The sequence below is a fragment of the Mycteria americana genome, chromosome 2 (genome assembly GCF_035582795.1).
Source record: "Mycteria americana isolate JAX WOST 10 ecotype Jacksonville Zoo and Gardens chromosome 2, USCA_MyAme_1.0, whole genome shotgun sequence".
Taxonomy (NCBI): domain Eukaryota; kingdom Metazoa; phylum Chordata; class Aves; order Ciconiiformes; family Ciconiidae; genus Mycteria; species Mycteria americana.
In genome coordinates this window covers 123965679-123978393 of record NC_134366.1, presented here as the reverse complement: position 1 = coordinate 123978393, position 12715 = coordinate 123965679, and the positions used below count along the sequence as shown (strand labels likewise).

The 12715-nt window shown below is 44.0% G+C and overlaps 1 protein-coding gene across 4 annotated transcripts in view; it reads left to right on the top strand.

Moving 5' to 3' along the window:
• Positions 1 to 9165: 9165 nt before the first annotated feature.
• OSBPL1A (oxysterol binding protein like 1A) overlaps positions 9166 to 12715 on the top strand; it is a 78015-nt gene continuing 74465 nt past the window's right edge. Inside the window, exons 1-2 of one of the 4 annotated variants that reach the window (XM_075494490.1) lie at positions 9166 to 9303; positions 10108 to 10201. The gene's annotated coding sequence lies outside the window, so the exon portion shown is untranslated. The other 3 variants (XM_075494489.1, XM_075494492.1, XM_075494491.1) reach the window with 3 other exon arrangements.

The window sequence follows — 12715 nt, the reverse complement described above, 5'->3', positions numbered from 1 at the left end:
AGCCCGGATCCCAACTGGCGAGAGGATCGAAAGGGCGGAGACGGCTGCACGGAGGGACTCGCAGATTCCGAACGGGAGAGCCGGGCTCTGCTCACCCGCCCTCAGGGCAGCGCAGGGCCGGGACCCCTCCTGCCCTGCGGGCCTGGCCAGGGCCGGTAGCGTCCGGCCCGAGGCCGAGTTGGCGAAGCGTCCACGTATCAGCTGCTTCTGTGTGAGGCACTGCCATGGGCCTCCCTGCCCTGCCCCTTAGCTCCGGTTCTGTCAGCAGTGGCTGTGCTTACCCTGCGCGTCTCAGCACCCGCTGCCTTCTCTTCCTGTGGCCCGTCTTTCTTACGTACAAACAGTGTACCTCAGGGCAGGACTATCCCATGGCCCAAACAGATCTTCAGACACCAAACCATAGCTACATCACTCCCAACTAACTATTTGAGCAGTCGCTCTTTCTGCTCTTTTTCATCCCGGGTGTGCTGCAATGCTGTTCCCCTGAACCATTCTTGGTGTGTTTCTGAAAGAATGAGTGATCCTGAGTGATCTCTCTGTTTCCAGGTTAGGTTTAATTGCTGCCCCAAGTAAAGGAAACTCAACATATTCCTACAGTAAGTAACCCCAAATAACCAGGTCAAGATGTAGCATTAATTAATCATTACAAAATCTACTTCTGTCATGTGTTGCCACCGAATCAAGATTACACTTGTCAGGTGGTATTTTTCCCTTACTCATGACATCCTATTTTAAAAATAAAGTGTATAAGCAGTTATATTTCAATGATGATTTTACAGATATAGTCATTTTTACCTTGCAGTTATGTCACTCAAAATGAGCGATTGGCATTCTTATAACTACATAATTTCCTCTAAAAGGATTGAAGAAAAATCATGGTGTTCCATGCAGTTTTCATTACAGTTACAGAAATGCAGTTCATTTATTTAACATTGACAAGTTTTATGTATCTCTTTTAAAGACAGCACTGATCAGTAAAGATCTCTTTTTGCTTGAGTGCAAAGTATGGGTGTCACCTTTTTTTGCAGTTTGCAGTTCATATGTTTTCTTCCAATGTGTTTTTATACTGACTTAGTTGTGAAGAATTCAAGGCAAGATTTGTTTCCCCCTTTCTCAAAAGCTGGGATAATCTGCACCTGCTCTGGAGAACAGGAGTAGAGTTAAGAATGATTTTGACAAACAGGGGACACGTTCTAAAAACAAAAAGCGGTGGCAACAAAAACCACAGGATGCAACTGAGTAGAGACAAACCCAGCACTGTATTATCAACTGCATACATTCAGGGTGGAGAACTACTGGTTACACAGCAGTTCCACAGACATGATTTGGGAGTTACAGTGAATCCCAAGCTAAGCATTCACCAACAGTGCCATGCTTTTGCTTAAAGGAGAACCATCATGCCGGGATGTCCAAACACGTGAGGTAATGTAAGACACGTGAGATAATAATCCTGCTTTGTATGGGACCACTAAAACCCTAGGTGGAATTCTGTGTCCAATTTTAGACACTTCAAGAAGGATGTGCGCTAACTAAAGTCTGGATTAAAGCAATTAAATCAATCACAAATCTAGAAAGCCTGACATCTGAAAAGACTGGAGAGGAGGAGTTTGTTAGTTTAAGGAGAAGTCTGAGAGAGGTAGGCATCCTTAATACGCTACAGATTGCTGCAGAGAAGAGACTACATTTTTCTCCCTCTCAGATGTAGAAAGGATGTGAAGTACAAAGATTTAATTCTGATGTTTGAGAGATTCAAATCAGATGCTACAGAGAATTCATCAACAAGTAAGTCATCCTGAGTAAAGAGGGGTGGTGGTGTGATCATCATCCTTTATTTACACACTGGCTGTTGAAAAGATGGGCACAATACAATGTGCTGATGAAGCAACATGTTACCTTACATTACAGGAAGGAAGATTCAGATAATTATGAGGAAAAGCTAAGCACTGAGGAGTTTATTGAGCCATCCTCACTGGAAGCTCTAAGAAAGGTTAGGCCTGGACAACATTAATCTCGTCTTGGGGCAGGAAAATGGGATAGATTGCTGTGAAAGCAGTAATTCCTAGGATGCTTACGTGAACGTATTCTTGGGCTTGTAGTTCTATTGGAAATTAGATTGCTACTATTAACTACGACCTTAACTTGAGGGCAAAAAATGAGAGAGATGGTAAGAAGGCAAAATTTGGTTCCACATTTAGATTCAAGAAAATACTTAGTTTTCATACTCCTATTTTGGCTCCTAAATTTTAATTAATTGGAATTTGGAAGTATTTAAGAACATGCATATTTTTACATGCATATCAGAACTTTATGAACAATGCTATTGATGCTATCTGAGCCCAAAATCTTAAACCCCACGTTCAGATTACAGGGGTGGAAGTTTGAAAAAAAATTTTTGCTTAGTTTAGCCAATCTATAGTAATTGGAAAAATAAAATAGACCTCTACTCTGATGTTGTTTGAGTACCAGTATAGCTAAATATATCTTTCCAGTTGTGAGATTATAAATACTAAAGATTGTTCCATATTTGATAAATGGAAAGGTAATTTTTGCCAAGATCAGTGAGGCTTCTTTGTTTTCAGTGTAATGGACAGAGTTGCTTTAATTATTTTTGAAACAATAATAAAAAGAAGATACCCAGTCTCAGAACATGGCAAAAATGCACATTTTATCAGGCGAAGTCACATATTCCACTTAATTTTAAAAGGGACACACACACACACACACACACACACACTTTTTTAAACAATTACCTTCTGACCAAAACATAACAGAAAGCTTTAATCTACAAGGACCTAGAAAAGATGGTGTTGCATCTGTTCGTCCTAATACTAAATTGCCCTATAAATTTAGAGAGGGCTATGACACTACAAGACATTTTTTAACTTTCTGATAGCAATCTCTATATAATGCTTGCCCTTTATAAGTTGCTAGTTTTGACTTAGCTAAACAAATGAGTTTACATGACTATACACATTCTTGTTAAATAACTTAAAGTTGTTATTGACATTTTTTATGACTGTTGTTGTCTATAATCCATATAAAAGCATTGATATGAAGGAGTTTAGCAACCTACCATTGGGCCAGGAAGAAACTATACCAGATAAAAAGACACAAAGAATAAATCACAAAAACTGATTGGACTGTAGACATCTCTGATAGATTTCTGAGGACTCTGTAATTTCCTTTCATTGTCAGTTATATTTGTGGTAAGTCTTATTATATTGAAATGGAGACAAATGTGGTTAATGAATCTCCAACATGTTTATGTATACTAAATTAATAACAGACTAGCTGAATTGATATGGTGCTCAGGAGTATTTAACAGCTAATTACTTTCTTTGTCTGTCTGAAATAAACATTCTGTTAAAGCAGGATGTGAAATACATAGCCACAGCTTTCAAACGAGGGCTAACAGCATAGTAGAGTTTAGTGAAATATGTGGGGTCTTCTTTTAGTACATCACCAAACCTCACTGTTCTTTACGGTGAGGCATCTCCCAAACTGATACTCTTCACAGCAATGCATGAACTTTGATATTTAAAATGGTTACTAAATCTAACCTTTGGTCCATCAGTTCTGTCTTTGTGAACTACAGATAGCAAATGAAATCAAATCAATTAAGCAAAATAAAACCCTGAAGGTCATGAAGTGGCCCAAATTACTACAGGGAATTCAAATTCTTTGTTCTGTCTTGTCAGGGCAAGGTAATACACGGGGTAATTACTGATGCCTTTCTGGAACCAGCATCTAATGCTAGAGCACAAAAATCTTAAACCAGATATAAATAATATTCATGTAGTTAAGGAAGTAATATTTACACAGAAAGCATAAGTAAGAAGAATGTTATTTAAATGTACTGCATGCAAAAGCTATCAACAATTTTGAAAGAAAAAAACCATAAAAAATTCAGAAATGCTTTTTTACTTTATGAAATACTGCTTACATTCTACTACCAAATCTGACCAGACGGGGGAGGTAAATAGCCACATTTTAATGTTACTATAAAGAAAAGGGAACTAGCTGAAAAACAGTAATTCTCCCTGTGTATATAACTTCAGCTCACGTGAGCTTTATTTGTTGCAAAGTCTTTTATGTTCGCTAGTTGTTTTTTAACTTCATGATCCAAACCTTATAAATTTTAGATTTGCATAATACACCAAGGTGCTACATAAAAGATGTCAGGAAGACAGAGGAAAACAGTATAGACTTTGACAGCACAAAGTAAAGGCTGATTAGGAATAAAATGCCATAATTGATATGAATGAAGAATTCTGATTTGTGAGTAAGAATCGCATGTAAAGCATTCATCATGAAATCTTAACTTCACTAGAGCTGATGGGCTTTTGATTATTAACTTTGATGGGGCCACAGTATGTAAACACAGAAGGATAAATCAGGATGGAATCACAAATAAGTGAAAAATATAGAACTAAAAAATATATAAGAATTAAAACATTGGAGTAAAATATCGATAACCCTGCTTGATTTTGCATACAACAGCTTAAGCAGCACAGTGTATTTGCAACTTCTCTTTTATTAAAAAAACGGAAGATTAAGAACAAATAAGGACAATGTCATGTCATGTACTACTAATTAACGCCCTCAGTTCTGATTCTGGTTTTAAGCAGGATTTTATTCTACTGAGGCTGTGCCAGTACTATAGCTTTCTCTTAATAGCTCAATGAGAGCATTTTGCTATAGTAACTTACCAACAAAACACAAAATTTTCTCTAATATTCCACTCTACATCCAATATAAATCTCAATCTGGGCCATCCAATAAGGAGCATATATACATTCAAGGACAAAGTAGTTCAGCTGATTTCAGTTTCACAATGATGTGTTTTGCTAGATTGTGGTCTAAACTGACATAAATTAGCTATAAAGTTCGTAGTTATAAGCTCTCCACATGCAGCTAATTTATCATTTTGGAACTAAAACCAAACCAAACTGATGCAATCATAAGAACAAAAAAGTGCATTAAACAAGCCTAAATTTTGATCTAAGACTACATGTCTGGTAAGACTAAGAAGAAGTATATGTACAGGTGACTTACACCTTGGTTAAGAACGTTTCTTCTCCTTTAGCCACAACCCAGTTGTGTGCTGGCTATAGCAGTGTACAGTTGTCTTCTGTAGAGCTAGAGAAATCCGAAAGCTTTTCTACGAAGTAATAACTGCTAGCAGGTTTTAGGAGCCTCCTGGCAGAAGAGGATCAGTGAATTCTCACATTTTCTCCTGCTATACCTGCATTCAGATAAAAAGGGTATGTTAAAATGAACTCTTCTTTATTATATGTTTGGTTTTTTTTTCTGGAGAATACCTCCAGAAACTGCCTGAGCTTGCTTCAGTGCTACTTTGAGCAGCAAAAAGCATTCCTAATCTCAGCAGTTAATCCGTCTCACACCATCTACAAATTAACCACATTACATGGTTGCTTCCTGCACATTATGAGATAAATATCAGGAACAGACTCACATCTGTAAAAATTCCTATTGCAGGCAGTTCAGAACAACGTGAAAATTTGCTTCTATCACTCACTGGAAGTTGCTCTTGGTAATCCAGGGAGAAGATCCACAGGAATCACGTCTGAGAGTGTCAGCACATTAGTTAATTCTCCTTGTGCCTGTCTTCTGCCAGCCTGGTAAGTAAAATCAGTATGGAAATATGGCAAGGCCCTGTGCTTGCTGTACCACTTTCCAGACAGAGTTGAGGAGTAACTTTGTCAAGAAGTGCACCAGGGCTGCGTGCAAGCTATTAGGGAACAAATTTTTAATTTCTGTCCAATGACTGTTGGTCAGTTAATGAACATTCAGTCATTAAACATTTTATTGCATGAAAATACACATGCAACCTGTAACGTATCATTTATTACTTCACTAAGCATTTCCATGTGTACGGTCCCTTGCTAAGTGGTATATCTCAAATTTGACCAGTATGTTCTAGTCCGAAGAGGAAGAAAACAAAAAGTGTCAGTGCAATAAAGAGTGATGTTTCATTGGGGGGGGGTGGGTGATAGCAATATAAATGCCCAGTAATTCTTGTCCCTTTCCAAGTTTGAAATGTTTTCCAAAAGTTCTTCTTTAGTTCAGCCCTGGATAAACCACTAGCAACCTAGCTCAACTGTGCAGAGGCAGAAAGGGGCGTAGGGAGGTGCTGCTTGTCTTCTCTCAGCTGCTAATGGTACCTTGCAAAATGAGAAATGATCGGCATCTTGGCTTGCATAGTTGCTAATGATGACACCAACCACAATAGTGTCGTTATTTTTTTTCAAGTAATGGCAATGAAGAGTGGTATTCTTTCAAAATTTCCAGCTGAAATACTTCTAGTCATAGGGTTTGGTTGCCTGCAGCAATTAATTCAACTAGTTGATTATGCACTACACCCAGCAGAAGCTCCCTCCCTAAATAAGTTTCTCCTCAGGAAGTGCTATGGCCTTATAGCCTCGAATTCTGCGGTCAGGTTGCTCCATCGCCCCATCCCAGAATACGAGATGATGTAAAATATACTATGCTGTGAAAATCAGTGACGAAACAGTTCAGTGAGTTCTGTGCGACGCTGTTTGCCAGTGCATTGGGCCCTAACGTGGGAAGCATTTCATGCTTTCTGCATCGCTAATATCAGCAGGTTATCTGAAAAAAGGAAAGACATGGAAAAAAAAGAAAAAACATGCTCAAAACAGAAAGAACTCTTGATATCAGCAACACCGTTTTTCTTATTTCCACACTTCAAAGTCCAAAACACGCCATGTTATTACTCTGGGATGTGCAAGGAGGCAAAACATCGGTGAAAAATAGACCCTCCTCGAAGATGCTGGAAGCAGAGGGAGTGTAGTGATCCTGACCAGGAGACCACTGTACATCCAGGAGTCAGTGATCCACAGTACAGTTAACCTGAATAGGCACAGTTCTGTGCTGTGCTGCCTTCAGGCCAGCGATGTGGCACACAAATACCTTGGCTACAGGATAAACTCCACCAGCTCCTTGTCACAGAGGGCAGCTCCTGCTCGGTGCAGGCAGCTCCTGCGGGCAGCTCCTGCTCGGTGCAGGCGATTACACCACCTGCGTGGCCTTGCCTTTATCTAGAAGTGCGGCAAGAAGTTCTCACGTGAACATCCTTTATGAATAGCTGTTTTCTTGTAAGAAAATTAAAATAGCTCAAATGACCAAGGAGGAGCTTCCCTCCACAGATGGGATCTGTGCAGCGTGCTGTGGGAGAAGTCCATCCAGGGTCAGTCCAATGCTGCAGGAACATGGGGTTCACAGCATCTGAAGGGACATAAGATTTACTCGCTATCTGTATTGCTCTTCTCTATTCTGTCTTTTTAAAACAGTAATTTTATTAAGCCATTTGTTGTCAGGCCTTTCTTACTGAGATTCAGAGAAAAACCCTGCACCATCCCTCTCAATTCTTTGCCCCTACTCCCTGGTGCAGAACAGGGAGCTACAATATAACTAACTGGCTGAAGGGTAAAGCTCTGTGCTGTAAACTCTGTGCTGCATTGCAATTGGTTATAGAGCAGATGGATGCTGATACTTTCATTTTATTACAAAAATTATAATGAATATGAGGAAATAATATAAATATTTATATATAGGATTTGTGTATGTGAAATATAATACAAAATAGGAAAAGGGAGGGATGCTTGATTTTATTGTGAGGTTGCTTGGAGCAGTTAGGGCATTGCAAAAGATGCCTCAAAGCCAGAAGCAAAAGAAAGAAATAAAGGGAAAGAAGCTTGTACAGGCTGACAGCAGTGGCCGAGAGCATAAGAAAAGATAGGAATGCGGGCATGAAACAGTTAGTGCTCTGAAGTAAGGACAGCAACTTGAAGACCTGCTCCTAAGGAAAGAAAGTCAATGTGATCCTTCACTGAAGCCTCTCGGATGTCATACAGTTACTGCTGAAGCACCCCTGGAAGCAGGTCTCTTAACCAAGATAAACTAATATAAAGTAATGAAAAGCAGAAGTCCAAACCTGGGAAATCTGTGTCATTTCTGCAGGTGTGGAACTGTTCCTTTTCTTCTTTTGGTACTTCATTCTTAAAACATTAAAAATATATGCAGCTACAGACAATACAGAAAAATGAAGCATGCCTCATTATTTATGTCTCAAGAGTTTCACCTTATGTCTCAGGTTTAAACTTGCCCACTTTTGGAACAGAAGTTTCATCCCAAGCTTTCGAGATAGTTTCTCATGGCACCTGTGGCTCCTGCCCTGCCTTTTTCAGTGCTCCTTCTGCATGTGACACAGACTCAGTCATGCCTCAACACCACAAAGCTTCCCTGCTGCCTTAATACATTCCTGCAGGATTTCAAAGGCACTATGGGAGCTTTCAAAATGCAAAACCCCTCTCAAGTGCTAACGGCAGAAAAACGAGGTGCCGGCTATTGGCTTCAGGTGAAAGGCATAGAGGAGAATAAATAAGGGCAGGATGAACAGATGGGAAGGAGTGGTGGACCAAAGGGCCATGGACCAAGGGAGTACTTCACTTGTTGTCCCCAGTAGTACCAAAACTCTCTGCTCTCTTAGGTTGCTTTTGGGCATGCTGCTCTTAGGAGCAGTGCGTGTACTCACAATTTCCTCTTACTTGCACCACGTTTGTATAGGAGACTGAAGCGACTTCCAAGGACACCCTTTCCCCCCTCTGGGTGTACATCATTGTTGTACTCTGACGCTCCTGTTTTGAGGCCGTTTTGTCCAAGCCCTCTACATCTCTGTGAATGCCTGTCAGCGTCTTCACGTTCCCGCCGCCTGTCCCGTCCCCCTTTCGTAGCTCCCCTCAGCAGAAGTACGGGCTGGGGGGCTCTCGGGGCAGAAGGGAGCAGCTCGGGTTGCGGCGGCAAGCACACCCAAGCGAGAACAGGGCAGTATCTGTCGGGTCGCAGGGGCGTCACCGTCCCTCCCTGGGAAGGGCGACCGCCGCCGGCTGCGTTCGCTGGGGGCTCGTTCCTCTCAGAACACGGACGTGCGCAGGGCCCTCGGCGGGGCCCTGCTTCGCCCCACCCGGCTCTTCGGGCAGGCTGCGGCTAGCCCTGGACCCCCGGGACAGGCCCCACGCGTGCACAACGACCCCACCGCCTACTCCGGCCCGGCCCCCCACCCGGCCCTGCGGGGGGCCGTGCGGGGGGGGGCGGGGCCGTGGCATGGGGGGCGGAGCTCTGCCCCGCCGGGAGCCCGCGCCGCCCGCCCTACGCGGCGGGGGGGGGAGCGGCCCGCGCTGCCGAGGCGCCGCCGGCGGTCACGTGCGGGGCCGGTGCGTATAACACAACGGGGGGCAGCGGCGGCAGGAGCTGCGCGGAGCGGTGAGGCGAGGCGAGGCTGGCGGCGGGTCAGCCCACTCGCCGCGGGCGTATTTTCTTCCGCGGCGCGCAGGGGGGACACGGGAACGGGAGGAGACGCGCCCTCCTGCTGCGGCGTTTGCTTTGTTGCTGCCGTTGTTATGTCTCTTTGCCGTCCCTTCTCCCCGGGTTGCTCCCGAGCCGGCGCTTCCCGCCCGTGCCCGCGGGGCGGGGAGGGGGCGCTAAGTTCCGCCGGAGCCGGCAGCGAGGGGCGCGGCGGGGTTGCCGGGCCGAGGAGGCCTGCGCCGCCGGCGCTGCGTGAGGGGGTGCGTGACCCCGGAGGGCCCCGGTTCGCTGGCCGCCTCAGGCGCCACATCTCCTCTGCGGCCGCCGGGAGCGTGTTTGGGGATGGGATGGGGGTGTCGCTACTTCCCCCCCTCGGAGCCTCTCACAGCGTGACGCGGCGAGCAGTCCGCCGTGCGGGGGGGCGGCCCAAAGTAAGGCTGGGCTCGAGGCTGAGGAGCCGAAGCAGAGGCACCCTTAGTAGCCGGGGGTGGGGGGGCTCTGGCCCTCGGGAAGCGGTGTGAGTGCCCGCTGTGGTGCGCGGGTGGCCCTTCCTCCTCCTCCTTCTCCTCCTCCCCCTCCCTCTTCCTCTCCCTGCAACTGCCCTGTAGCCGCCGCGAAGCTGCGGGCGGGTGGTCGCTGCCTCCAGGAGCGGTGGTCCGCGCCCTTGCCCCGTAGGCAAGAAGTGCAGTTGCTGTGACGCATGAGCGTGTCACCTTAAAAAGTGATTAATTACTGGTATTGAAACGAACTGCTCGATTTCAGACGCACGTAGAGAACTCCAGCGGTTCTGTTGAAGTTTTTTCTTGCTTGGAACTGTGCTTGCCTGCTGATCCGGTGGGATCTCGCACTAGCTGTGGTAAGCTTGCTTATTCAGAGCTCCTGGGCTGAAAGAAAGTCAGTGACGTAACAGAACTAAACAATGTGCGGAAAACAGCCAGGAGATGCCTAAGAACGAGGATTAGTGTAAATAGCTTTTGCCTTGGCAATGGTATTGAACAGATATTGTGTTATTGCATCTGTGCTAATTGCTACTGAGCACACAGTAGCTTTATTTTAGATAGGTGGTGCTTTCACATGAAGTACCATGAGACTGTGTCATAGAAGCATGTTCAGCTTCTAACTTCTAGAACCCTTTAACTGAGGATTAAAATAACTACTTTTAGATAACATCACTCGTGCTTCTAGTACTGCAACTCTTTCTTCTTGGAACAACTCCTGTCAGTGCAGTGTGTTGTGTGGCTTTGTAGACAGGTTCTGTCTGTTTGTGCGGTTTGGTGCATTTTGTCCTCCTCCTTTACAAGCATCACTTCATAACGTATGCTTGCTGGGACATGTAAGACGTCTTCCTAAGCAAGTATCATCCTTTCCTGCAGAAATGTAGTTTTCATTGCTAGAGGGAGATCTCTTGAAATCCTAGCCAGTGCTGTGCTTTTTACCAACCTTACTGTTTGTCAAAGCTTCCTACGCAACCAGTAGCTGCTGACTTGGAGCCTTAACGTTAAATTGGGCAGTGCCAGTACTGCTTGAGCTGCTTGTCAAGCTGCAGCAGAGTGAAAACGAGCCGTGTTCTGATTAGTGTGTATCATTGCTGTTCTGGGCTGCGTATGTGGCAGGAGGCCTCAGCAGGAGAAGGAATCAAAGCAAAAGCAAGTGGGCCTTATCAGTAGTGCTGACCCATGGACAGGGATGGCACTTTAGGTGTTCGCAGACTGCTTTATGAGAAAAGCAGCTTTTTTTGCTTGGACTCTCTCCTAGCAGCTGGGTAAAGTTGGTAGTCTCTATATTGGTAGTTAGGTGGCCTTTCATGGTTAAAGTATTCTGCAAAACTTCCTTAAGCAGGTGTGCAGGCAGAATGGTAACCTGGGCTCTCTACTCTGTGTTGGAAACAAACCCTGTGTGAAGACAGATGCTGTAATAGCATGAGAAGATCACTCTGGCATAGGTCTCACAGAAGAAGATAAAAGGGGAGCATCTCAATGCTATTCTTTATACCTTCCTAAAGGATAAGATTCAATTAGCAGTCAAGTACTGCTCTGGTAGTCCTAATGGGTTCAACAGAAGTGCCTTGCAGTCACATCTCAGCTGTGTAGGAGGCACGAAATACTGTTCTTGCGTTGTTTTCTCATGGTGTACCAGTGACTGTAGAGACTACCATACAAGCCTTTCAACAGCACAAGGCATAAAGATGAGCTATGAAAGGCAGTTTAACCTGTACCAGCTGATTAACAGAATAAGGTAATGATGGCAACACAACTGACTGAACAGATGTCAGCTCTCTTAAGCGGCTAGTAGCTTTGCATATAGGCAGCACAATTCATATGGATTAACCTGTTAGTAGTATCTTATGGCTATTAAATCCAAACTAAACTATTAAGTTTCTCCCTCAGTGCTGATGGTCTGGCTCGGTACTTCAAAACTGGTGGGGGGGATTTTGGAGCTGTCTTGGTGGTGGGTCATGTGACTAAACTCCCATCTGTAGGAGGACACAGGTGTACAAAGTACAGTTGTAAGTGCATAGTGTTGGAGTGCCAATGTATTGATTTCTTTCCATACTCTAAACTTGTCACTCAAACTTCCGTTGGTGGTTGCTCATCTCCATTATATAGCAAATTCTGTTGCTTAAAACAGGATTTTCAAGAGTATGCTAAGTTCTGTTAAGAGCCCCTTTGCTGACAGCTTCATTTAGGCACTTCATTTAGCTTGTTAGCTAAAACTTTAGGTTCTGTATCACTTGTCTGATGAGTAACTGCACATAGATTCACTTTCCAGCCCCAAATGTAGGAACATTTTCATGCGAATGATCCTTCTAACTATGACTAATAGCCAGACTGTCATTCTTCTGCATCATTGCATGCTTCAAGCTTACAAAGTGTATTTGAAATTGGAGGCTTGGCCTAAACAGCAAAGTCTAAAGTGAAGTCTGCTTCACTTTAAACCAGTGAAGCAGACAGACCTTTCTTAGCCATGTTACTGTGCATGTCACTCTACTTGCTGTAAGAGTATAAACAAATTGGTGATTTTAACCTAATGACTATTTGCGGGGAGAAAAATTGTGCAAGTAATTTTACACAGTGATTCAGCTTTCCGTGTATCCTAAGCTGTTTAAGATTCTGCTTGTGTACATAACTGGCCTTGCTGCATACAAGAGTTGTGCATTTGGATCAGCTTCTTGGTTCCCTTCCCAAGCAGCCTTTTCTTCCTTCTCATCAATATCAAATGGAAGCTGCAGGTTCTGAATGTGTTAAAAGTGCATTGCTATTCATACCTGCTGTGTATGTGGGATGTTAACAAATGATACGGGGTAATGAGAGGAGTGTGTTTCTCTCATCTGAGACATTTGAGAGATCACTAAAGAAATATTGTGTGGGAG